The sequence below is a fragment of the Xyrauchen texanus genome, chromosome 46 (genome assembly GCF_025860055.1).
Source record: "Xyrauchen texanus isolate HMW12.3.18 chromosome 46, RBS_HiC_50CHRs, whole genome shotgun sequence".
NCBI classification, from domain to species: Eukaryota; Metazoa; Chordata; class Actinopteri; order Cypriniformes; family Catostomidae; genus Xyrauchen; species Xyrauchen texanus.
The window spans coordinates 1,517,128-1,541,875 of NC_068321.1; positions in this window are offsets into that span (position 1 = coordinate 1,517,128).

Consider the following 24,748-nt stretch of genomic DNA (forward strand, 5'->3'; position numbering starts at 1 on the left):
AGCAGGGGCGAGAGATTGGGGAATATTTGCTGCTCCGGTTCCTGGGGCAGCTTTGGGGAGTTTGTGAGTTCTTTTTAATGTTTTTTGTTGCACCAGATAATGTTTATTCTTGCTACGATTATTATCAGTTTTGTGTTTGCTAAGTTTTTGAAGATGTTGTATGAGTGGCACTATTACTAATAGTAATAACGATGCCATAGTGAATATTACATTTGTTAGTTGGAATGTAAGAGGAATGGGGCACCACCTTTCCTATTGTCGGCTGACATTATTTTTCTTCAGGAAAGCCATATTAGACCCAGCGAACAGATGCGGCTTAGGGCAAATTGGATCTCACAAGTTTATCAAGCCACTTTTTCCACTAAAGCTAGAGGTGTGGCTATACTTTTTAGGAAATCAATTCCTTTTCGAATGCACTCTGTGGTGTCTGACCCTGCGGGAAGATATATTATTATATCCGGATTCAATTAATAATTTCCCTATTACATGTTAACGTGTATGGGCCAAATATGGATGATCCTGTTTTTTTTTTTAGGAAATTATTTGGGCTTATCCCAGATACTAACTCGACTAATTTGATAATTGCAGGTGGCTTTAATTGCTATCTCGATCGTCATTCTTCACAAGTTTCTCCTTCTATTCAGTCTGTAGGTGTTTTAAATAATTTGATAAAATCTATAAATCTTGTGGATATATGGAGATTATTTAACCTGACTGCTCGTGATTATTCTTTTTTTCCAATGTCCATAAATCATATACACGTATTGACTACTTTATTATTGACTCCAAACTCATTCAGGGGGTGACTCAGTCCAAATATCATTATATTCTAATTTCTGATCATAGCCCTATTTCTATGGGTCTGAATATTTTGCGTCCAAGGGCGCAGGATTGTTGGCGTTTCAACCCTCAATTATTAATGGATAGACAGTTTCAATCTTGACTTGAGTATTTAAGCCAATTTCTGGAGACCAACGACAAGGGGGATGTTTCAGATTTTTGTCTGTGGGAAACCTGTAAAGTAGTGTTAAGAGGTCATATTATTGCATATGAATCCTTGTTGAGGAAGGAGAAGTGTAGGCGTCTGTCTGAGATGGAATCCATACTTCCTTCTTTAGAACAAACATTTTGTTCATTTAAAGCTCAGAGTGACCTTAATGCTATTCTTAAGTTGAAATATGAATATAACTTGAGCAATCAGATTTCTAATTTATTAATTAAACTTAAACAAAAACAGTTTGAGTTGGGAGATACAACAGACAAGCTTTTTGCCAGGCAACTAAGAGGTGTGCAGGCTAGCAGGGCCATTCATCAAATAAAATCTCAGAATGGTACTTTATTAATACATCCTAAAGAAATCAATAATCGTTTTATTGAATTTTATAAGCATCTTTATTCTTCCAGCTGTTCTGAGCTGAATGCTACAGGGCACCAATTTCTTGATGCACTGGACTTTCCAAAACTTAATGAATGTGCCAGAGAGGAATTAGAGGAACCGTTCACTCTTTGTTAAATTTTGGAGGCAAATCTACTTTTTTAATGGGAAAGCCACAGGCCCTGACGGGTTTGGTGTGGAATTATATAAGGCGAATGCAAATGCAATCATTCCTTTGTTGCTTAGAATGGTAAATCATTCGGTTGAGAAGAAAATATTTCCTGACTCTTTGTATGAGGCACACATATGCCTTTTGAAGAAAAAAGACAGAGATGTTACAGAGCCCTCTAGTTACAGGCCAATTGGTCTCCTCACTTGCGATCAAAAAGTGATTGCCAAGATTTTGGCCACCCATTTAACTAAACATGTGGCCTTGTTAATTCCCCCAGATCAAACTGCCTTTATCACAGGTCGATTTTAATTTTTTAATTTGCGTCGCCTGCTAAATATTTTGTATTGTAATCAGAGTATGAGTTCTAAGGCCGCTGTTCTTTCTTTAGACGCTGAAAAGGCCTTCGACCGAATTGAATGGAGTAATACAGGTCTGTAGCCAGCCTATTGAAAGGGGGGGGTTCTTTTTTTCAAAAAGTGGACCTTTTTACAGTTTTTCTCCTCCTTTTGTATTTAATTATGAGGTTCAAATACTTCATTTTGGTGACCTTTTATGCACTAATTTGTGCTGGATTAGCTTGCCTGCTGGTTAACGAGCACGCTTTTTGATGCACCTAAAATATTTACTGCATTGTTGTCAAATGCTTCCTCATGTAACACCTTTGTCAGTCCATACACAGTTCATAAGTTTAAAGACCACACTAACAACAGAATAGATTTAATGAACTTTACTGAAATATTAATAATAATTCTTCTCATCATCATTTCTTGACTCTCTGTCAATGCCTCTTTGCTTGTTGCTGTATTTGTCTTGACACTTATGGATTTAGTACACTAGTATGGCGTTTAATTTTGGACAAAACAGCGCAAGTGCAAAAACACAGCGCGTAAGTGAATTTCAACAGTGTGAGCACCATGTCACAGCTCGCATGTAAAATTTAAACCGGCAGAACTTGCAAATCACAAACTCGAGCTCAAAAAATATGATTGTGCACACAAATTAACAAGTCCCACACACGCGCGAGTTTTTTTCTGCACACAAGTCGGTTTTGACACTCAGGGGCGGGGCCCAATCCTTTCTGTTAACAAATGCTATTGGCTGCTGACCAAATACTGTATTGATTGGCTGCATCTCTTCGAATCTCTCGCGATTGGCTGTTGTTGGACGAGAACAGACAGACAATAGGAAGGATTATGCAGACAGTAAAGAGGTTATGGTTTCTTTCTAAATTCCTCCTTAGTTTCTTGTAGCTGTAAGATGTTTTGTGCATACACACACACATACACACACACACATATATATATATATATATATATATATATATATATATATATATATATATATATATATAAACGCACAAAACATCTTACAGCTAAAAGAAATTAAGGAGGAATTTAGAAAGAAACCATAACCTCTTTACTGTCTGCCATCATCCGATTCCCAATATTCCCAGTTCCCTCCTTTGTAAAAATAAAACCCATTATATTAGGAAATCACAGTTAGTGAAAGAGAATGATAAGGGTGGTATCAATGCCTTGGACTTTGAATCAATGTTTGGGGCATTTAAGGGTAAATGGTTGAAATCATACTTACTCTATATGATAGATCTCTAGATTTCTATTTAATAAAATAGGTGGGCCTGAATTTCTTTTAAAATGTGATTGAGGTATCTAAGATTCCTATTAAATTATCAAACTTCCACAAACAACTTCTCCAATACTGTAAAATTATATTTACCCACAACTTTTTTCCCCATGGATCCACCCTATGGAATAACAGGGTCATTATAATTAATATGAAATCATTGTTTAAAAGTGATTGGTATGAGAAGGGTATTGTGTTTGTGAATGATAAATTAGATGATAATAGTGACTTTTTGGGACATTTAGCATTTTTGCTCAAGTATAATCTTAACCGCACTTATAGAGAATATAATAAAATGTGTAAATCAATACCGTTATTACCGTTAATCCAAAACACATTGTTGTATGTGAGAATAAGACTTTCACCAACCTTACCAAATCTAGTAATTAATGAATGTAATTTACATTACAGAAAATGTTATAACAAATGTATTTATATAACAAAATGTTTTTGGATTATAATAGAGGATTGTGTGTACAAATTCCAAATATGAATGACTTGTCCATTGATAAACCACATTTCAAATTCATCAAATGGCCCATTTGCCCTAAAGTCAAAGAGACTCACTTTAAAATAATTTATAAAATATATCCGGTTGCTGACTTTCTTAGAAAGAGGTTTAAATTGGAAGTAGATCCCTGTGAATTTTGTGAGGCTGCTGATGAGACTCTGGAACACTTGTTCTTTTGTGTGTCCTATGGCCAAAAGCTTCTGGTCTGATTTACATGTCATTTAAGATTGATGACATCCTGATGTTTGACTTATCACAAATTCTCTTTTATATGGATCCATAATGTAGATTCATCCCTATCTGATTTGGTTAATATGATTGTCCTCATGGGTAAATATCATTCATTATAGTAAGTGGAGATTTTCGAATCCTTCTTTTTCATGGTTTATGAACGATTATAAATAGTATTTTCCTCACTGAAATAAGTAAAGTCTAAAATTGCAAGAAAGATGTGTAATGATATATCCAGACAATTGTTTCTATAAATATCCACTTGTATGCTACGTCTAAAGGATGCTTTTATTTAAATTTTATCTTTAATATTTACATTTTCTCTCAAGCCTTTTGATCTCAATACTTTTTTTTAAACCAATATCCCCTTGTTGTTTGCTTTTTGTTGTTCAGTATTGTGTAGGGGACGCTTTTTTTTTTCATTTACACTGACAATAATTGTATTGTTCCAATTGATGTATATTTCTTATTTCTCCACTAAGAGAGTTTTGTATGTTTTTTTCTTGTCAAAAATAATAAGTTCCGCTTTCTGTCTGTTCTCGTCCAACAACAGCCAATCACGAGAGATTCGAAGAGATGCAGCCAATCAATACAGTATTTGGTCAGCAGCCAATAGCATTTGTTAACAGAAAGGATTGGGCCCCGCCCTGAGTGTCAAAACCGATTTGTGTGCAGAAAAGAACTCGCAGCGTGTGTACAGTTCTCTTGCGCGTGCAGAAAAAACTAGCGCGTGTGTGGGACTTGTTAATTTGTGTGCACAATCATATTTTTTGTGCTCGAGTTTGTGATTTGCAAGTTCTGCAGGTTTAAATTTTACGTCGCGAGCTGTGTCATGGTGCTCACACTGTTGAAATTCACTTGCGTGCGGTGTTTTTAGCTTGCGCTGTTTTGTCCAAAATTAAACGCCATACACTGGTCAGTTCCAATCTTCTTGGGTGCAATTTGGAGAATATGTTCACAGCTTCATCCAGGTTGACTGCCATGTCATAGTGTGTATGGATGAGGGCCAGGGATGACAAGCGGTCCTCTCCCATGCTGCTACGCATGAATGTGTGCTCAACTAGTACATACTCGTGACCTCATACATCCTCACACTATCAGTGAATCGGTGCAAAATAAACTCATAACAGTTAATAAATAAAGGATAACATGACACGCATAAAAAACACTCAGACTAACTCACATTAAGACATAACACTCTCGCATACTAGGCATCGTAAATCAATTAAATCATTCCAGATAATTTACCTCAAGCGGTCTGATTTGAAGTTCTCAGAGGAATAAGATGCGCACCGAAGGAGAAGCATTTCCATTGGCTCCAGTCTGCCGGTATTGGCCAATCACAAAAGTCGATATTGCACAGCCAGTATCACTGAATATCCAACTATGTTTTATTATTAATTACGCTACGTTTATATGGCTATTATATTGTAGACTATTGAGTGTATAAAATATAGAAATTTTCATTAAAAAAAAAATATATATATATATATATAACCCCCCCCCCATCATTCAGAGGCGATGCTTCTTCACCGTTGCTTTGAAACGTGTATTGCGAGAACTCTCTCTGAACTGCACACGCGGCACACACACACACATGTCCAGCTACAATATTAAATCATATTAATTTGAAACGGCAATCCAGAATATTTGTCACAAGCATTGATTAAAACAATGATGACAATAATCACATAAAAAAAAAAAAAAAACAACTTAAATTCTGGACCTTTGGCAGTGAGGGGGGGGGGTTCGTTCGAACCACCCGAACCCCCCCTGCCTACGGGCTTGTAATATGTTTTCTGTGCTGGATCGGTTTGGCTTTGGTGAGAATTTTAAATCATTCATAAAAATTCTTTCCTCTTCAGTGTAGACACGACAGGGCTGTTGTTCAAAGCCCATGGTGCAGGTTTTTTTTTTTTTTTGGCAATTTTCTAGTTGGTAATAAACATTTAAACAGTTATCCATTGTATTTGATGTTGTAGGGTACTACAAAAAAGAAATATAATACGGAAAAGTAGGTGATATGTTAGCTTTTAGCTACAGCTTAGCGATTATTCTTATTTCTCCCACAATGCATTCCATGACGTCACATGAGGTACTCGCTGACTGTTGGACGACGGAAGAAAGCCCGCAGCCCACCTTACAATTGAGGGAGAGTGAAGGTGCGTACACACTGCCAGCGACATCGCGCGCGACAGCGACTCAATACCATTCATTTTCAATGCGAGCACAGCGACTTCCGGCGACACGAGCTGTCGCGACCGTTGGCGCTAGATGTGGGCGTGTCCAGCGACGCGACAAAGTTGAGAAAAGTTCAACTTTGGAGCGACTAACGGAAGCCAATAGGAGAGACGACGGGAGAGCTCACGTGATCTCTCTCTCTCTCTCTCTCTCTCTCTCTCTCCTGCAGTAACGGAAAGATGGATGAAAGGCTAATTCTTGCTGTTAGAAAGTTTCCAGTGCTCTATGATATGTCTCTTCCCACGTACAAGGACATTTTAAAGAAAAATACTGCGTGGAAAGGTGTATCTGAGATCGCGGGGATTTTATGGACCCAGACAGACCGACATTTGCATTTTCGCCGCAGATAAACAGCCACTCTGGCAAACAGCACGACTTGTTTATCATTCATCTTTGATATAAAGCATTTTATGTACTGATTCCATTTATATTTAGTCTTTGCCCTCCAAAATGTTTGTTTTTAGTGGCAAGAAAAGAGATTCGCTGTCAACAGCAATGGAATGACATCCGTGAATGTCATTTATAAACGTTACTAGGCAACCAGTAGTGGGAACACCCACTAGCGACTTCACCGCCAGCCACTGGCGACCTGCAGCGATAAAGTCGCTGGCAGTGTGTACGCAGCTTTAGCTAGCTCTGTGTGTATTTTGTATACCGTGTTCCCTTTGACACAGCCTCCACTAACTTACACGCACGATCACTCTGACATTAGAAGAGCATATTTCGTGATTCACGAATAAAAATTTGAATACTAACAAAATTGCCCTGAAGTAAAAGTCCATATCATCATGAAAGCTTTATGGCTGTGCCATAGGTTATTGTTTCCACTGGGAAACTAACGTTAGTTGTAGCACACACGTCCCATTTTATTGATGGACTTATGAAATGACTGGGAATATTTACTTATCTTCTTGGAATTTCAAAGATGATAAGTAAATAATTCTCAGTACTTCCAAGTTGAAAATAAATGATTAAATGTTTCCATGTACTCCTGCAATGTGTTTGTACACCCAATGTGCTTGCGAATCACTGTTCTAAGTATTCATAGTATACCCACCTCTTATTTCACCACTACACTCATTTGCATTTTGCTGACCCTTTTTCATATTTGTTTTCGCAAGATGTTGACAGACGCCTCACAGCAGGAGACTGTGGACAGTGTAGACACTGTGGAGAGTGTCGATACTGGGGATCAGCCCTTGCCCTCCTCCACTTCTGACGCTGGGACACAGTGTTCTTTGAAGCCCCCGATGGTCTCACGGTAAAACTTGGGTATTTTAAGGGGTAGTTATTAGATATAGTCTCTAAAACATTGCCAGTATCTATGCAATCAGAACATTTCCATACACATTGATTAAATTAATACATAGCCTACACCAAAAAACATACCAGTTTAGATTTGCCATGATTGTCTCATGTTTGGGTATGTTTACTGCCTCTCCACAGCTGTGCAGGTTAACCTGAAGCCCAAGATGGTCAGCGTGGGCACACAGACATCATTCGGCACACAAACCTCCACTCCCTTGCTAGTCCTGAACAGACAGATGAAGATGATGATAATGCCTCTGTCATCAGTGACTTATCGTGGGTGCCCGAAGAGCCGATGCATGAGGAGGACTTGTTTGATGAGGAGCCACCTTACACGTGTGACCCCCATCACAAGTGAGATAGTTTAAAACCAACATAGACCATTTTGAATGCTCATTTTGGTGTACTGTAGCTTTGGTAATTTGAATGCCCCCAACAACAATTTTTTTGTTCTTGTAGTGGCATTGACAAATTCATTGTTTGCCAAGAGGAGCTGATGGGCCTTTTTGTCATCTGTCCGGCCTGTTGTGAGAGGTCAGATAGTAGCATCGTGCAGCAGGAAGGAACTTTTCTTAAGATCAAGCAGGTACGGTTTTGTTTACGCAGCAGGCCATCTGATTAGAAAATCAGAATATCTAATTACAATCTGATAGCTCTGACTGTCTTGCCAGTTAATTTAATTTACAATGTATGTACCAGGCTGGCTTTAGTCTATTGGTTTGTGATGGCATCATATTTGAGTGTTATACTGTATTGGTCGTGTATTTCATTGAAAACATGAAACCTTTGACCAGTAATGTACAGTACCTAATCTATATTGAATCCTGATATACTGTTGATTACACTTTTTTTTCTTCTTTTTTTTTTTTTTTTTACATATCTAGGTCTGTGCATCATGTGGCTACCACCGTTTCTGGCAAAACCAGCCAATGCTCCACAGGAACATGCTGACCTGCAACCTCCTGTTAAGCGGGGCCATTCATTTCACTGGATGTTTGGCCACCCAGACATTAGGAATGTTGACTCTGTTTGGCCTGCAGTGCATCAGTGCGAGCAGTTACTTTCGCCATCAGCGCCGCTACACCATCCCTGTAATCGTTCAGGCCTGGCAAAACGATCAAGCGAAGAATTTTAGTGACCTACGGGCAATGGATGGCAGGCTAGTTCTTGCTGATGACTGCAAGTAAACCAGTGTGAGAGCTCATAGACCAGTTGCACATTTTGATTTTTTTATTTGTTATCATGTAGGGTGGCTTTAGTTGGCATTTGCAGATGACATGGTGGATTGTCTTTACAGACCTTGGTTATTAAAAACTTGAAACCTAATTCAAATTTGTAATTAATTCCAGGTCAGATTCTCCTGGGCACTGCTTGCAAGTATGGATCCTACTCTCTGATCGAGGACAGAGTGAACAAGGTGGTGGATGTTCAGCTTGTTCAGGTAAACCTGATGTTATTAGACAAAGAAATGAACTCTGCAATTTAGTAAACTGATTGTATATTAATATAACATCTTTCCACTAGTACAACGATGCTTAGAGATTTGTGTATTGCCTAACTAGAGTACAGTGTATCGTAATGCTTGGACCAGCAACGCGTCGGTTCGTTCACGCCTCCTTCAACAACACCAGCATTTTACACTTACACTGTTATGTCATGTTGCAGAGCTCAGAGGTCCCCAACAGCTCATGGTGTGAGCTTGAAGGGCTCAAGCACAGTGTTGGCCTGCTGAGGGGAAAGGACCTGCATTTAGCAACGCTGATCACGGACCGTCATCGCCAGGTATTTACAATAAAAATGCAGTATAGAATGTAAACATCTGAATTGCACTGAAGCTGGATGTTTGTGGTTTGCTGATACACAGAGGGCCACACAGGTCAATCATCCACAAAAGTTTGTTTATTTCTCCTTAGGTTGCCAAATGGGTGAGAGAGGAGCTGAGCCCTGAAGGGACACGGCATTATTTTGATGTGTGGCACATTGCCAAAAGTATGTATCCATTGTTGGAACCTTGAAGCAGTTTTTGTTAGTGCATATCAATTAATACCATTTGTTCTAAAACAGGTCTGGGGAAGGCATTGGATGCAGCTTCAAAAGAGTGTAACCAACTACAGCTGTGGAGGCCTGCTATAGTGAATCACCTCTATTGGACTGCAGCCTCAACCCCAGACGGCAACCCAGCAGTCATGGAGGCTAAATGGAAAAGTTTAGTCAACCACATCCAGGACATCCATGACCATGACACCCCTGCTTTCTCCAGTTGTGCCCATGGCCCTCTAGGCGGGGATCAGCGCAACAAAGAGTGGCTGGACCCAGGTACAGTACACACAGCATGTGGTATTATGTACGCTCTACAGTTTTGTTGTATTTGCTGTCTGAGTGCTTTGACATGTGACCTATGATGATTAAATTATTTTTTCATTCCCTGGCAATCTCATAACATTCTGTTTACTGTTTATGTTTGCTATAATTCATATGCAGGACCATTTCATGTGTTTCCATTAAAAAAATAATTTTTGTCTGAATCTATCTTGTCTATTTATACGTTTTCCATTTGTGTGTCTGTCTGCCTCCCTGTCTTGGTCTTTGCAGGCTCATTGGCAGCAGTAAAGTTGGAGAACATAATCACGAGGACTGCCTTACTGAAAGATGTTCGACAGCTGTCTCCACAGCATCAGACATTCTCCCTTGAGGCTTACCACTCCCTCATCTTGCACTTCGCACCCAAGCACACAGGGTTTTCATACGTTGGGATGTATAGCAGGTCAGTGCTATCCAAGGAATAATACAGCCAATTATTATGCCTTTTATAGTAATAATAGTACCTATTATCATGCCTATTGTAGTAAAAAAATCTCAAATGTGTTATTTTGTAGGCTTCTCTTAGCGGCTGCATTACAATCACAATGCCAACCGCGAGACAGCACGGAAAAGTGATGGGACGGAGAAGTACTGCGTCGCGGTATCCGCGCTTCAGAAAAGGTGCCCATGTGGTGCGTCCCATCAAAGAGGCAGCCTCATACGGTAAGCAGTGTCATGCAGTTCTATCATATTTTGAGATGGCTCACGAGACATCTGTGATCAGTGGCAATGATCTTTATTCAGTATTATTATTATTATATCTGCAGGTTATGCAACATCATTGATGAAGGCCCTTCAGGAAAGCTACACCCATTCACCTGCAGCTCTTCGAGAGGTTAACGCTAATTTGTCCTCCGATGCACCCGCCCCTATCGCTAAATCCTTCGAACAGGTGCCTAAGGAGGAGGCCGTCAGCCTCTTCCTAGCCCGGCAGTCACGCTACAAGAGAACCTAAATTCACATTATTATTATTTTTTTTTTCCACAGACAAGTCCAATGATTTAGTTGTATTTATTTTAGTTGTTATTTATCTTCTTTCCTTCTGTCCCTGTCATCTCATTTGGTGGTGGTTTCCTGTATTCTGCATGTTTTGTGTGTTGTTGCTTTGGTTTTACTTTGCACTAAATCATTACTTTTTTTCGTCTTTGTAAGTGGCATTTTTTTCGTCTTTGTAAGTGGCATTAATTGTCGCTGTACCCCATTGACTTGACTTGACTTCAAGGGGTCCTGCATGCTGCATGTCTGCTCCTCTGTCTGTTATTTGCATGAAATTTGTTTTATGTAATTCAAAATAATTTACCAATCATTTTACCTGTGCCTTGTCAACATCTGTGTGCGGTGTTGTCTGGGTTCACTGTGTGTCAGCTTGATATGCTTTTGCATGTATCACTGCATATGCATTCATGAAAGAGTGTGAGTGACTGTGTGTGAGTAAGTGAGTGTGAGTGAGTGCGAGAACCATCAGTTGACCCTCAGGTAAGACCACACTTTTGCAGGCAAAAGAAACAATGTGCAAAGGTTTCAGGTCTAGCCCTTCATCAGTGGGCTTTTTTTATATAGATTTGTTTACTTGCAACCTGTGTCTTTGTTCAGTAATCCTTGTCCTTGTTCAGTAAATGTTTAGTAACCCTTACAAGCAATGCCAATAAACTGATTTTTCTTATTAAAATTCATGTGTTCTGTGTACTTTATAACATTTTAAGGGCAATTGGGCGATCACAACAGAATAAACAATTATTTTTATTCATTCTCATCCAAACGAGGCCATTGAAAGCCCTGATAGGTTTGGTCACCACTTTGGAAGTTTTGTCTGATGGTTGAAACCACACAAGAGGGTAGAGGCTTCCTTATACTCCTCCCTAAAACTCCATAAGCCCAGCGTATAGCCTGCCTGTACGCAGTGTACCGGTATTGCCTAGGAATAAGTAGGAAAGATCCTTAAGTTTTAAACTCTGTAAGTAGGTTGGAAACGTCATTTGAAGCCTGTCTCTTATGCATGTTTGTGCATGCAACACATCTCCTGTCACCTATTGCTGTTGTTCAAAGGACTCAGTGTAAAAACATTGGTAAAGTAAACATAAACCATGAACATACTCGTGCGTGCTGGCTTGAAGGGGACCATGATCCTGTCTGAAGTGTGAATATGCTATTTGTAGCACAAGCGGATTCAGGCAGCATGCCTCAAATCCAGGATGCTGCGTTAGGCACGTTACATCTGCTGGCAGCGGGGTGAGATCCTCGACCAGCGACCAAAAGCAGCTCACCTCCCTACAACACAAGCTCTCCACCACAGTTTCCATGGGACGACACCGCCCACACAGACACCTGCCAAACACAGCGACACAGACGCCAAACTACTCACTCACTCCCTCTCCGGTAAGCCTGGCGGTGTCAATAACAATCAATCACGAGGAAAACTAGTTGGCACTATCAACAATAATCACACTGGCGACGCCTACTCGGTCGAGCTCACGGCTAAACAACATTTTCACCGGAGAAAGAGGTAAAAGCTTAGAAATAAAGCATTAAAGTTATTGTATGCACTGCTGTTCATAGACTACTAGCTCCAGCGGTCATTGCTGCGTTTCTAAATGATAGCAACTCTCCATTCATTCTCTGACCATGCATTTATTTGTCTTTGACGGCCATCTGCTCACGGTATTTCCTCATTCGCCCTCTCACGTCTAAACGGTTCGAAATTGTATGGCTGTGGGCCATCATAAATGTTAACTGTGGGTCTTGCCACCTCTTCCTCATCCCAGTTAGACGCCATAGTAGTCAGTGCTAGTCTGCTAGAATTAGTTCAAGTAGGCCCTAGCTGAGAACGGCTGAGGCTACATTCCACCGCGTCTACCTCATGTGACGTCATCGCCAAATCGCGTAAAAAATAACCGTTTCTAACCAAAAACTACAAAAACTGGACTTTAACACCATTTTGGAGACATTTCTAACTTTATATACATATCTTGACTGCTTTATCTACCCATTAATCGACAGTGGTGTTTAACCTGCACCATGGGCTTTAAGCCCAATGTTATTTGATCTAGCTTTAGAATTCCTTTTAGAATTTTGAATCAATTGAAGACCGCATTGAACATTACGCGTCCCTCAGTGCTCCTGCCCATTTGTGATAAACATAATTTTTTGCCTGGTCAATCAGATAAGGTATTTTCACTGTGGAGAGGCAAAGGACTGAGCACAGTTAAGGATTTTATATAGATGGAAAATTCGCCACTTCAAACACCTTTGAGCTTTCCCAATCACAATTTTTCCGATATCTACAGGTGCGCCACTACATAAAACATTCCTTTACTGAGTTTCAGGATTTGCCTCAGGATCATTATATTTATGATCTTTTGGGTCAACCTCCTATTGGTAAACATTTGGTGGCACGGTTAGTTTCTTTGTTTGTTTCTCATTTTGCAGTGTTTGTTTCTCATTTTTCAGTGTCGTTAGATCACCTCAAAGTAGCTTGGGAAAATGATACTGGAATTAATATCTCAAATGAGATCTGGGAAGAAGGACTGAAGTGAATTCATACCTGCTCTATTAATTCAAGATTACAACTTATACAGTTTAAAGTGTTGCATAGGTTACACTATACCAAAACTAAACTCAATAAAATGTACCCTTCAGTTTCCCCATATGCGATAGATGTAACACATGCTCATACTTTTTCAAACATGGAGGCCTCCTCTTTATCACCTCCTCCTGATGAGTTAGGCATGTTGTTGCATTCATTGGCACGGGGATGACATAAGAAATTGATGCTGATGATCTAGAGCACACTATACATTGTTTACCACCAGTGCGGTAAACGCTGGGCATTGATTCTGGGAATTGGAATTACACTTATGACTCCTTGCTGTTGTGTTAACACTGAACAGGCTAGGCAAGCATGACCACCTGCCATATGCAGAGCGTCGGTAAGAATGTTTTCATGTTGATTATTCCGGGTCCCTTCTCAGGTCCTCCTAATTCACAGATTCCTGGTTGGACACTGGCGCTGCATGTTCAGCTCCTCCAGTGCTTTCACCCTTCACCTTGAATCAGTAAGGCCCTCCTCTGGAGAGGGATTCACGCGGCTTGTGTGGATCCACTGTGGTTGAAGGTCAGTCAGCACCCCCGTTCTAGTCACCGCCAGTACAGTAGTCGTGCCCAAATACTTTGGTTCACCTAACTTTGTTGGTTTCAGACACTTTACCAAAACCTGCTGATTTGGAACAAATGGACGAGTAGGGCTTTCTGCAGGCAGAGAGAGAGAAAGAGAAACATCACCATTTATGCCATTTAATGTTTTAATGAGGGAATCCAAATATTCTGCAATCACCACCTCCATGTCTCCTATGGAGAGAGAGTCAGCACGGCCTTTGGCTCAAATGGTTGGGAAAGGCTTACCCAGTAGTATTTGAAATGGAGAGGGTTTAACAACAGAGAATGGTGACATTCTGAGTTCAGTCAACACAGCCGGTAGAACATCAACCCATGTTCTTCCGGTTTCGGTGCAGGCTTTGTTCTAGCGTTCTTTTAATATTAGATTTGTTTTTAACCATGCCTGCCAACTGTGGATAAGGTATGTTGAAATGACAATTTATGTTTAATTCCTTTGCGAGTAGTTGCATAACTTTGGATGTGAACGGAGTGCCTTTGTCACTTTCAATAACAGGTGTGTAACACAGTTAAAGGATGGGCAAGGAGGAGGCGAGAACCGGCTTGTCAATATAAATAATATTTAATGAAAACTTAAACCAAAAGCATAAACATAAACACATGACAGACATGCCTGTAATTCTCTCTCTCGCGAACCATCGTCACCAGCCGCCTTTATCCCTTGCGCGCCTCATCAGGCCGATTGGGGACCGGGCGCGTGATATTTCGACCCGGCCCTGCCCCCCTCCACTCCACACTCCTCCCGGCGTTATCTCAGGCCGTGGTCATCCCCGCCTTCCTCGCCCTGGGAGGAGACAGGAGGGGAAGACAACAACAACAAAAAAAAAGGCAAGGGAAGAGGCCAACACGGTGCGACAGAGAGAGAGAGAGAGAGGAGAGAGAGAGAAAAAGCTCACTCACCGGTTCTCTGATGTACCGTTGCGTGTTCCTCGAACACTCCTCCACACTCAGGTGGACGACAGCAGCAAGGAGGAGTGTAGCAAACAGGTACGTGAGCAGCTTTCTGTAAAAGTGTGGAACTTTAGATTTATCACTCGCATAGAGTAAATCAGCTGAATTTAGTGGCTCGAAGGGGGGTCTATGGAGGCCCGTGAGGACCACCGAGACATCCCAGGAGGGGAATAGGCTTGGCCGGGAGGGAGTTAGCCTCTAGGAACCTGATAATCAAGTCGTGCTTACCTACAGACTTGCCGTCTGTCGTGTCATGGTGACATACACCTTGAGGGTGGAGGGGGACAGCCTTCTCTCCAGCCTCTCCAGTGCTCACGGGCACTGATCTAACCGCGCACCTCTGTGGGTCTTCAGCCCGGGAGGAACACCAATTTGCGAATAGGCGCCACTTTAGGGCGTGAAGATGCCTGGTAGAGGGGGCACTGGCTTGGTTGATAGTATCTACGACGGTCGATGGTAGACCGGCTAGATCTTCCGCATCCTGTCCAAGGGCCAGACGTGGAGGTTCCAGAGGTCTGGGTGCGGGTGCCAGAGCGTGCCCCGTCCCTGAGAAAGAAGGTCCTTCCTCAGGGGGATTCGCCAGGGAGGGGCTGTCGCGAGAAGCGTGAGGTCCGAGAACCAAGTCTGAGTGGGCCAACAGGGGGCCACCAAGGTAACTTGCTCTTCATCCTCCCTGACCTTGCACAGCACCTGTGCAAGAAGGCTCACTGGGGGAAATGCGTACTTGCGCAGCCCCGCGGGCAAGCTGTGTGCCAAAGCGTCTGCCCTGAGGGGAACCTCTGTCTTGGCATACCAGAGCGGGCAGTGGGAGGTTTCTTGGGAGGCAAACAGGTCTACCTGGGCCTTGCCGAACCGCTCCCAGATCAGCTGGACCAGCCATTACTGAAGTGGTATCATATGCATGATCCCTAGTGGTGCGGCCACCGCGGAGGATGCCATATGCCCCAGGAGCTTTTGGAAATGTTTTAAAGGGACCATAGTGCCTGGCTTGAAGGAAGTGAGGCATTTCAGCACTGACTGTGCACGCTCGTTGGAGAGACGTGCTGACATTGAGACTGAGTCTAACTCCATGCCGAGAAAAGAGATGCTCTGAACCGGGGCAAGCTTGCTCTTTTCCCAGTTGACCTGAAGCCCCAGACGGCTGAGGTGCCTGAGCACCTGGTCTCTGTGCACGTATAGTAACTCTCGCGAGGGGGCCAGAGACAGGCCAAAGGGGAGGACTTTGTACTGATACGCCTGGCCGTCGAACGCGAACCGTAGAAAGGGTCGGTGTCGTGGCAGGATCGAGACGTGAAAGTACGCTGCAAACCAATCTAGATGCCGGACGCCAGACAGAATTTGTTTCTGGGTGAGCATTTTGAATGGGAGTTTGGACAGAACCCGGTTGAAAACTCGCAGGTCCAAGATCGGTCGTAAGCTGCCGCCTTTCTTGGGTACAATGAAGTAAGGGCTGTAGAAACCCTTCTTCGTTTCAGTTGGAGGGACAGGCTCTATCGCATCTTTGAGTAAAAGAGAGGTGATTTCCTCGGGCAGGGACTAGGCATGTTCGCCGTATACTGCGGAAAAATGGACACCCGCGAAGGGGGGTGGAGACCTGGCAAACTGAATTGCGTAACTGAGTCGAAAGGTCCGGTGCAGCCGTCGTGACATGTTGGGCAGTGAAAGCCATGCCTCTAAACTCCGTGCTAGGGGCACCAAGGGGACGAGTATTTTGGACGTACACGGTGGGGCTTCGCAGCGCTGCGGAACAGGTAATATGGCGTCGGGAGGCAGTGATGTGTCCCGAGGCTCTGGTGCTGAGAACTTACCTTGCTCCGCGCACCCAGCAGGGGCGGGTTCGTGACTGAGGAGGAGGTCTGATGTTGGCGTCCTCTGGAATTGTCTGAACCATCCGGCCGGGGAACAGTCATGGGGCTGAGGGCAGGGACTGTTGAGATCTGGAAGCAAAGTGCCGTGAGAACGGCATTTGCGGGCCAGGTGACCCAGAGACAAAGGAAATAGCTCTTTTATTGAGAATTTGGGTACCGCAGCCCTTGTTAGGTAGTGCGGCAAATGAAAAAACACAAGATTCTCCTCCCGGCCCTCCACCGGGGGACGGAGCGGTCTTACCACCTCTGGAGCTAACGTCTTGGACTCTGGGTGGACTGTCTCAGGAGCGCCTGGGAGCCTTCCGTGTCCTCGAGGGGGTCCGTGAGACAGGGGGCGACGCTGGGGCTGAGAGCTGGGCCCGGGTTGAGGTGGAGCAGTGTGTTTCTTAGCCACAGGGGGACGCAGTGAGAACATGAGTCATCCACAAACGCAGCCTCGGTGTGATCGCTGCCCAGACACACGAGACAACGCCTGTGGCTGTCTGAAGCGGAGAGCACTCACTCTACCCTATCCAGGAACAACACAGGGGCGGAAAGGCATCTTTATAAAGATGCGTGCTTAAAAGGACGTTCAACGCCGCTGTGTTTTGCTCTTTTAGAGGAAATTACTCTTTTAAATAAAATCACTCTTTTATGAAGAAAACTCATCTGAGTTTTATCTGCGCTGTCGAAGCGCCCAGGGGCAAGAATGCACAGCCGTGCACGAGGGAGAAAGCCGCTGTTGTGCGCCGTCAGATCCAACAGCATGCAGAGCATCAGAGGAATAGCAGGAACTTGGTGTGTAACTCTCAGCAACTGCATACACGACCACCGGCTCCAAATAAATTTTCTGAATGAACTCCCGTATTTGCCCCACTTAAATGCCTGTATGTCCGGGGGCAGGATATGCAAATACCGTCTGCCAACTTCTCATAGAACAGAGGTATATATCGGCACTCAAGAGAGACCCCTAGTGTCACTTCTCCGACACAACGTGGAGAGAGCGACAGTAGGGGAACAGTAGGTTATTACTTACGTTTTTCTTAGTTTACACATATAGCTTTCATCTCTTTACCTACTCATTTACACACACTAGAATTTGTGATATAAGATGAAAGAATTTCTTTTATCATTGGGCCATATGCCATTTCTTAATTTTCAACATATTTTAAATTGCAACATAAAATAAGCAGTTTCATGAGTTATATGAATGTTCAAATACACATAACCTATGTACACACATAAGCTAATAATTATACAATTTCTAGCATTAATTTGGTTTTAGTTTCATTGCTATAGACATGTTGCACATTAGACTTTCAACACAATTCACAAAATTACATAGTTTTATAAGTTAGAGGGCCACATATATTTATTATAGAAATACTTATTTGTCTAAAATTAAGTACTTCAGATAAATACTTGTCCACTTACAAAGTTTTGAACTACCACTTCTGTCTACACATTGTTTACTGAAGGCTCATATGCAGTCTATAAACACCATGCACAATTTTCACTGTTGGTTCCCAAATCTGCTTGGACCGATGGTTGCCGCTTGTGACTATATTTATTATTATTTGTATTATTTTATGAATTTTACAAATTCAATCAAACTTTATTTAATTCACTGTTTTTACAATATTGCTATGTCAATACAATGTTTATCTCTCTCTCTCTCTCTCTATCTATTTATTTCTATTCATCCTTTTTCCTCTGTCTATCTGTCTGTCTGTCTGTCTATCTGTCTGTCTATCTGTCTTCTCACCTGATCAGAATGTCCTACAGACATGAGAGTTGGCTTGTTTGAATTGGGTGAGCAGTCAGTCTTTAAGTATCATCATGGAAAATACTAGGCCATGCCCTAGCAACCATTTAGAGCACCCTAGCAACCAAATCCCTTTGACTTCCATTCAAAATGCACGCAAGTCACATTCTGCCAAAGACAACCGTTTATTTCGTCAAATCAGGAACAAGGCCACACAAGCGGTGAGGGCGGCTAAAGCTGGCTTCTTTAAAGAACAGTTCACACTTTGTGGTGCGAATCCAAAAGCATTTTGGAACACGGTAAAAAAACTTGAAAACAAACCCCAGACCATACCATTGTCCCTAAAAGTGGATGACATAGTTGTTACTAATAAAAACTCCATGGCTGAAGCATTCAATCACCACTTCATAAATTCTGGCTTTGTTTCCAAGGCGTTAAACCCTATTGCTACAGCCCCTGCAGTCTCTAATACCTGCAGCCTTTTAGCACCTCCTCACAGTTTTTCCATTCGGCCGGTTTTAGTGGGGGAAGTCCTGAAGGAATTGACCGCTCAGGACTCCAATAAAATGGCTGAATGAGATGATCTTGCCGCTTTTTTTCATTAAAATTGCTGCCCCGGTTATTGCGGCTCCTCTAACAGCCCTCATTAATCTATCCTTCCATACAGCCGAGATGCCACCTGCTTGGAAAGAAGCGGTTGTGCTTCCTCTGTATAAGGGGAAGCACTTATACAGGCTGACTTAAACAATTACAGACCAATCTCCATCTTGCCTTGTTTGTCTAAAATTATGGTAAAACTTGTTAATAAACAACTAATCAATCATCTTAATGTGAACGGTATCATCTCCGGGGCACAGTCTGGCTTCCGATCAGAAAATGGTTGTGTTACAACTACCACTAAAGTGCTCAATGACATTACATCCGCGTTAGATATCAAACAACACTGCGCTGCTATATTTATTGACCTTGCAAAACCTTTGACTCCGTGGACCACAACACACTCATCCACAGACTTAGCAGCATTGGTGTCACTGATCACTCACTGGTTTGGTTCTCAAATTATCTTTCTCACCGGGTTCAACGTGTAAGATTTGAAAACCTTTTTTCCCATTCTCTACCGGTCACCAGGGGTGTCCCCCAAGGCTCCATCCTTGGCCCAACACTTTTCTCAATTTATATTAATAACATTCCCCAGGCAGTTGGTAATTCACTTATTCACTTATATGCTGATGATACAATCCTTTATGCCACGGGCTCCTCCCCTGATGCTGTTCAAACTACCTTGCAAGATAGCTTTTTCCAACTACAGCAATCCTTTACACAACTCAAACTCACTCTTAATACCTTCAAAACAAAAACCATGTGGTTTTACCGTAAGGGTACAACGCCTCCTCCAGCCCTTAAAATCACCACTTGCAAGGGGGCTATTCTAGAACAAGTCACTGCATATAAATACTTGGGTATTTGGTTGGAAACGTCATTTTCTTTCTCCATGGTTTCCTTTACAGAAACCGCTCTTCCTTCACCACTTCTGCCAAACTTACTCTAATTCAAATGACCATTCTACCCATGTTAGACTATGGAGACACTATATACAGAGTTGCTTGCAAGTCCACTCTATCAACTCTTGACATTCTTTACCATTCCGCTATCAGGTTTGCCATAAATGCTCCTTTCAATACACACCACTGCGCTTTATATTCATCTGTCAACTCGCCCTCCCTTCACAATCGCCACAAAATTCACTGGTTAAATTTCATTTACAAGACCCTTCTCGGCCGCTCAACCCCTTACTTGGGTCACCTGCTGCAGCCAAAGCCTGTCACATACAACACCCGGTCCTCACTTCGTCTTCAATTTCATATTCCCAAAACTAACTCTGCCTTTGGTCTTCTTTTCAATCAGCTGCCGCTCGCGACTGGAATGCCCTGCAAAATATTCTCAAACTAGATACACTAATTTAAATTTCATCTTTTAAAACTATTATGTCATCCTTGTTCATGGACACATGCAGTTGCTTCTCTACATAATCATTTTGTGTTATCTACTGTGTTGTTTTAAATTGTATTTAATGTAATTCTTAACCTGTATGTATTTCTAATGTACTGTATTTATTTTAGCCCCATTACCTTTCCCTAAGTGGTTATTCCACTTGTCAGGCCGCCATTATAAATAAGAACTTGTTCTTAATGACTTGCCTGTAAAAATAAAGAAGAAAAAAAAATACAATAAAAAAATAAAAATCACTAAGATGGGTATCTCAGGATCAGAATGTCATAGAGACTTCTGGGATGACTTATTTCACTCAGGGTGGCAAGGAGCCTCATTAAGTATCACCTTGGTAACTGCCTAGCAACCACATAAGTTACCCTAGCAACCGATTAACAAATCACTTATCTCTGCAAAAGAAAATTGTAGAGACTTCCGGGTTGAATTATTTCACTCAAGATAGCATGGAGGCTCGTTAAGTATTACTCTGGTAACTACCTAGCAACAACATGGGGCTACCCTAGCAACCAAGTAACAAATCACTTATCCCTGCACCAGAAAATGGTAGAGACTTCCGGGTTGACTTAATTCACTCAGGATGGAAAGGAGGCTTGAGAAGTATCACCCTGGTAACAGCTTAGCAACCAGATGAGGTTACCCTACCAACCAAGTAACAAATGACATATCTCTGCACCAGAAAATCGTAGAGACTTCCAGGTTGATTCATTTAAATCAGTATGGCAAGGAGACTTGATAAATAACACAATGGTAACTGCCTAGCAAGCAGATGGGGTTACCCTAGCCCCCGGGTAACAAATCACATATCTCTGCACCAGAAATTCGTAGAGACTTCTGGGTTGATTTTTTTCAATCAGGATGGCAATGAGACTTGATAAGTATAACTATGGTAACTGCCTAGCAACCAGATGGGGTTACCCTAGCAACCGAGAATTAAATCACATAAAGCAGATGTGGTTACCCTAGCAACCAAGTAACAAATCACATATCTCTGCACCAGAAATTCATAGAAAATTCTGGGTTGATTTTTTTCAATCAGGATGGCAAGGAGACTTGATAAGTATAACTATGGTAACTGCATAGCAACCAGATGGGGTTACCCTAGCAACCGAGAATTAAATCACATATCTCTCACCAGAAATTCATAGAGACTTCTGGGTTTGATTCATTTCACACAGGTTGACAAGGAGATTTTTGAGTATCACCTTGGTAACTACCTAGCAAGCAGATGGTGTTACCTTAGCAACCAAGTAACAAATCACATATCTCTGCACCAGAACAACATAATGACTTCTGGCTTTGTTCATGGGACTCAGGGTAGCAAGGATCAATCAATCTATCTATCTATCTATCTATCTATCTATCTATCTATCTATCTATCTATCTATCTATCTATCTATCTATCTATCTATCTATCTATCTATCTATCTATCTATCTATCTATCTATTGTAGTAGTTTTTCATGCCAATTTTGTGAAAAATCACTCAGCATCTTTGGGGTTTTGATTTCAGAAGAATAGACTTTATTATCACACAATAAAGCCGAGTTGCCTACGGTGAAACCACAGTACCAACAACAACTGAAGCATCTCTGGTTTGGTTTTACTTAAATACATCTCCTCAAACAAGGTGGGGCTTACATGTATTATCCATCATGCTCTTCATTGACTCTGGTCTTGACCATATTAAGAAGTAACAGAATGTCCTTTGGAAGAGATCAATTCTCCCCTAAGTAATGCTATTTATGTTTCTGCACACAAAGTCAAATAGTCAAACCTATGTGAGCACACATTCATCACGTCACAGGCCTTTACACACAGTAAACTGCATGTTTGCTCCTCAGACATAACTGTGGTATAAAACAACAATTTAACTTGATAAAAAATATACTACATATTCCCTCCTCTGTGACTTTCTATAGTCACAAATTAACATATTTAAGCATGTACGTGCTCCTGGTTTGGTCTTGTTTTTGGTTGTCACAGTTATGTAGATTGCATTAAACAAAATATTCATCCTAATTTTAAGAGTTCTTGCTTGTAGTGTAGATGTCTTCAACCCAGATGCTTTATGCATCGTAGAGGATCACCCTTTGGGGAGAGGTTAACCAGCACTTACACCCAGGGCGTGGTTCTTCATATCTTCTTATATATTCATTGAAGGAATCAATTTCCTCCCAAGTTGGTCTTTCTGTCCATTCAGGGTAGTTGCCATTGCATTGGGCCATTCACATCAATCAAAGTCATCTGCTTTACTGTTGCTTGAATCCAAAATTATTTTACCAATGATCACACACAACAGAATCTTATTCCTTCCACAATGTTATTATCCAGACATTATATTAATTTTAGTTAATTGTGTACCCCATTTCTTTTGGCAATCAGGTCATGTTCATTTTTAGTCACCACCATATATTCTTTTCCATTCTTCATTATTATTCAAATGTACATGAGTTCAATAACAGCATAAATAAAAATAATTTTCCTTCATCATGCAAACAGTCCCAGGTTTGCTTAATAATAATTTAGGCACTTCTTTGTATGCAACGGTTCTCAAAGCTTTACCTCCAAAATCAATCTATAATTGGTCTTCTACACAGGGTGTGATCCCCTGATAACACAGTGATAGAATGCTTGTTATTCATCGCTGTGATAAAATATTTTAATAAAGCGGTTATTAAGACACTGTCAGGTTGAGTGGAACTCACAACTTCTGGCAGGTTTCTTCTAGACCTCCCTTTTGATGCTTCTTTCCTTAAAGCATCCATCCACTTCCTTAAACCCAGTTCACCCTTCTTGGGCATGTTTCCAGGGCGGTGGCGCCTGTCTTAGGCAGCTCTCATTTTGCAATTGGAGAGTCTTTACCCGTCATTGGGTCAGTCACCTCTTGCCACTGGAGAATTTTACCCATTATTGGGTCATCATCTCTTGTCTCTGGTCTCGGTACCGCTCAGTCTTATTATCCAATCTTTAATAATTTGGTATCTGTAAACAAACATCTTCCCTTGCTTCAGGGAGCATCACCTGAGAACCATCACAGCCAATGGAGCATCTACAACTGCTCAAACATTGAGACAGTCCAAAACATGGTTAAATTCACAAAGCATTATTCACAGTTCAACAATCTATTGAAATTGTCCAAATGAAAAGTAAAATGCAACAATTGAACTCATTTACAGTTCACTAATTTCCATTCAAGTTGTTATATTTTCTCATTTAGCAAAGGTCATAAAAGACTTTGTCTCTTGGTGAAGACTATCCATCAGAACAAATCAAAATACAGGATCGCCTCTGTCAAGTTTCTAAGATGCTTAATTTAAATCATCACTTAATTTAATAATTTCTAGGTAGTTTTAGAACCTACATTTATTCATCCAGATGTACACTCAACCAAATCTCTTATCTTTAGTATGAGATTCAAATTGCCCTCTGAAAATAACAAATCTTTAATCATGATGAGGAAAGCTGTTTGAACCTTTCCTTCATATTACTGTATCTAACATTATTGTCAAATCACATCATTTTCCATGTAAAAGAAAATAAAATCAAAAGAAAATAAAACAAATTAGTGATATGGTTTTAGCCCACTTAAAAACTTAAACTGAGAGCGAGAGGGAAAGAATTTTGAGAGAGAGATTGCACTCCTTCACACTGTTGTTACAGTTATTCCTTTTTTTTCTTAGAAAATCACAATAACACATTTGTAATTCTACAACAGTGAGAATAGTGATAAATGTAATTTAATAAAATGATATAATCAAATATATTTTATTATATTATCTGCTTTCAACCTTTGCCATTGTAAACCATCTTCAAGAAAACTTCTAGAATTTCTACTTCTCTTATCCCTTCCCTCCTCACGCAATAAAATTAATGCACATTTGTATTCAGACCATTGAGAAATTTAAGTTTTCATTTAAAACTCTCTTATGATTACTTTCTCCCTTTTCTTACTCTTTCTCAGGAGAAGGAATTTTCATTATGTCAAATAAACCAACATAAATTACCTTTTAAATTAACAGAAAATAAATTGAAGATTTTAAACAAAATAAAATAGTAAAGTGGCACAATGGAAGTTCAGACATATATCTTGTGTTTTGCAATAATTGATCAGTGAAATACATTATGTCCTTTGAATTTCTTACTAGTCTCATTTTTATATCCTA